At 37.1% G+C, this 3,801-nt stretch overlaps 1 non-coding gene across 1 annotated transcript; it reads left to right on the top strand.

The window, feature by feature from the left end:
- Window positions 1-2,572: 2,572 nt before the first annotated feature.
- LOC143651137 (U2 spliceosomal RNA) lies at window positions 2,573-2,762 on the top strand. The gene has a single exon (XR_013159872.1). It is a non-coding gene; the product is annotated as a U2 spliceosomal RNA (small nuclear RNA).
- Window positions 2,763-3,801: the final 1,039 nt, after the last annotated feature.

Below are 3,801 nucleotides of genomic sequence, written 5' to 3'. Positions count from 1 at the left end.
TTCCTTTTACTTATAGAATATATCTGTGATAGATACAACTTCTGGTTCTGTTTGGTGTCTCTGCTTTGGTTCCTGCTAAGGTGATGGCAGTTTTGCTCACTTTTGCTTTTGTACTATTTGTCCAAATGTCAGCACAGTGAACAAGACATATGCCGTCTTAGTAGTATTATGAAATTAGTTTTGAACTTATGGAACCCCTGAAACAATTATGAGAACACTCAAAAATCTGTGATTCACACTTTGAGAACTACTATGTTAGCCTCCTACGGAAAACACAGAAGATACATGGGTGGGATGATGGGGAATGTTGGGGATTGAAGTATATACTCCACAGAAGACAGGATCAAGTCTTAACATCCATGTTACTGTAGAGGTGAGCCCCATTTGTAGATAGAAACTTAGAAGATGCTCTTAATTAGGTAATGTGTGCATGAACTGAATGAAGGTGGGTCTTAATCCCTTATGGCTGAAACCCTTATAAGCAACGGAGATTGGACACGCAAGTAGAAACCAAAAGTAGGAGAAGCCTGAGAGAGAGAGAGAGAGAGAAATCGCCATGTGATGGTGGATTGCTGTAAAGAATGTAAAAGACTTTTGATAAAGAAGGTCTTGTGGATGCCTTGATTTCAGACTTCTCACCTCCAGAACAGCAAGCTAATAAATTCCTGTTGCTCAAGTTACCCAGTCCCTGGTATTTGTCATAGAATCCCTGACAAACTAAATCAGGGAGAATAGTCAGGGAAAACTTCTTAGGAAAAGGTACTTGAGTCCAGCTAAAGGATATTTAGCATTCTACTAGGAGAAGACACAGGCAGAAGTATGGAGGCAAGACATAGCTTGGAGTATGTAAGGGACTTCGGCAAATGTGGTTGTTACGGTAACAAAGCCAAGGCAAAGCCTGCAACGGGAAATAAAGCTGGACAGGCAGGAAAGCCTGTGGTCAAAGATGTTTATTTTTGAGATCCTAAGTTGTATCATTTAATCAGAAGAAAGTAAATTTTAAAGAGAAGAGCGGAATTATCAGATGTGCATTTTAGAATGATCACTTATATGGAGCATAGATTTGAGTAGAATAAAACCGAAGGCAGGGAAGTCAGGTGTAAGAGGATATTTCATCTCTTCCTTCTTCTTCATCTCTATTTGGTAATTTCCCAAATGCACTTTTTGCTATAAAAAGTTAAATAAAATAGGAAGAAATGTATTAAAAAAAAAAAAAAAACAAAGCTGTTTCTCTTCACTCCTACATCCCTGAGACAGCCAATGTCATAGCCTGCTATGTATTCTTCAGAGGGTATTTCCTAGAGTTTCTTGTGATTTCAAGGTAACTAAGCTGCTCAGTAGGCAGGTGGATAGGAGACTGAAGCTTAGAGACAGATCCAACCAGGAGATGTGGGTCATGGTAAAAACCACGACACTGGATGAGGTCACCAGTGAGACCATGCAAAGGGCAGGGCCATGCAACAAGGCTGACATCTGAGGATGAACGCATGGAAGAAGCAGCCAAAGATGGGGAGGTCCAAAAGCAGAAGAGAAAATAACAGCTTTACAGTTGAAATCCTGATAATAATTTTAAAACGTCAGAGTATCATAAGAAATTTGTTGAATAAATATTCAAGAGAGGTTGGTGTGTTTCAATAAAAATTGAAAAGTGAGTCATAATTATACTCTAATAATTCTCCTGCTGTTTTGCATGCAGTATGGACATATAATGCAATGCCTCTATAGACAGGACTATGGGACATTCTTGCCAGCAGACCAACACCCAGAAATAAGTGAAGAATGGAGTGAACTGTGAATTTAGTATGTAATAAATGGTCAAACATTTGTATGTCCTCTTAGAAAGAAATGGAAAGAGGAGAGAGAGGATGATTTCTTGATCCATCTCTAAAATGATAAAGAAATTGCGATGTTTCCAGGAAATATTAGAAAAAGAAAGACACTGACAAAGCATCACTTCAGTTAGTGAAGGAGTAAGGAAATCACCCAGAAAAAAATATGAGATTGGAAGATTAAGAGAAAAGGGACCTGGTGACTTTCTAATATTTAACCTGCAAAATATACATAAAAATCAAATTAAAGTGGTGCATATTTTGGCAATTATAAGTATCACTCTATCTTGGTTTTATTCAAATAGAAATGAATGGCATCCTGGAGCTTTCGGAATGAGATTAGAATCAGCATGCATGCTTTTCTTATTTGAAATCTGCAAGCACTTAATGTTGTCACAAGGAGTAGCATGGATTTGAGTGTTTGGTTGTTTTCCCCATGCAATAATCTGCACTCTTTTATAGCACATCTGATGTTCAAATATTTTTGAATATCTACATGCTAGATATTGTACTAGGTACTGGGGATATTCAGATAATTAAAATATTGTTTTTGCCCATAAAGAATTCACGGTCTCCCTGGCTAATCCTCCACAAAAGCAACTAACAACCACATGTTATAAGTATGGTATAGGGGTTGCCTTTCAAAAAATCTAGCGAAACCAACTCTACAATAGATTCTTAAAGGTTAGAAAATGTTCAAATTTCAACTCTTCTCTTGTCCCCAAGAGAAAATAACCTCCTTTTTCTATTCTACCTCTTATACAGAAAATGTTGTAAAATCTAAGTCCTTTAAAAAGTATCCAAAGTATGTCCTCTATCTGAGGACAATATATTAAATGGATTTTTGGAGTTGGGAGACGAAATAGGAGCTTGCTCCGTCCACTCCACGCATCGACCTGGCATTGCAGTACTTCCAGGGACGGTGCACCCTCCTCGGGGGAATAATAAACGTATAAAAAATCAAAAAAAAAAGAGAAGTATCCAATGACACACAATATAATTAAGCACATTATGTCCTTTTAATCTATGGGGTGGGACCTTAATTTATTTAACTAAATATTGCAATTTATACAGAAATGTACTTAATTGTTATGTGGCTAGGTTAGAGTTCTCTGCAGCACGCTACTACCAAAGGCTGCATTCATCTGAAATGCTAATCAAATTAGAGTGCAAGTAAATAGAGATGTATAAATATATTTATTTGTATTTTTTATGGTTCAGACATATGATTTGAGCAATAGTTTAGCTAAATCCATGTACCCATGGGCCATTCAGTTGTAGAAGTACCTTGGGTAAGATATACTATTTAATAAAGAAAATTAGTAGCTCTACCAAATTATGGCTTTTCTTACTTAGAGACACTTTCTGTAAAGGAGGCTAAGTGTTGTAATTCCTCAGACTGGGTCTGCGGGAACAAGGGCTGGGTACCCTTGCACTTAGCTCCATTCAAAGAGTAATATGACCAATCAGAGAAATAAAATTGCTTAGGCAGAAATCTACCAGAATTTAGAAATAAACTTTTCTCTTCATGAGGACTAGGTACTTTAAAAGCTTCTTAGCCTTTTTATGTCCAGACCCCTTCCTCAAATAAAAGTGGTAAGATGGTTTAAGAATAACGGTTCTTTTTGATCATGGTACAAAGCATGATTGAATAGATGAATGCTATTTCTGTGGCTTACCCTCTTTATCCTGGAGAAAACAGAAGCGACTTTGGGAAATCCTACTCTACGCTCTCCTTCTGATCAATAACAAATTCAGTCACACAGCTAAAGTGAATGCAACAGAATATAGACATATTAAAATCCTTGTACCTACAGATTATTTTTCTTAGGCTTCCCTCTTTTGAGTTTTTTTCCTTGTTTGTTTATGTTGCCATCCACCCTGAAGAAGAAGTGTGAGGGTTAAAATGGGATCTAAGAGGAGGGGCAGTCAAAACAGAAAGTAGAGTTAATTGGAGAACCTGGAACAAAGA

This window comes from Tamandua tetradactyla, chromosome 11 (assembly GCF_023851605.1).
Source record: "Tamandua tetradactyla isolate mTamTet1 chromosome 11, mTamTet1.pri, whole genome shotgun sequence".
NCBI lineage: Eukaryota > Metazoa > Chordata > Mammalia > Pilosa > Myrmecophagidae > Tamandua > Tamandua tetradactyla.
Note: the sequence above shows the minus strand (reverse complement) of the source record. Positions and strands in the feature narration are given on the sequence as shown.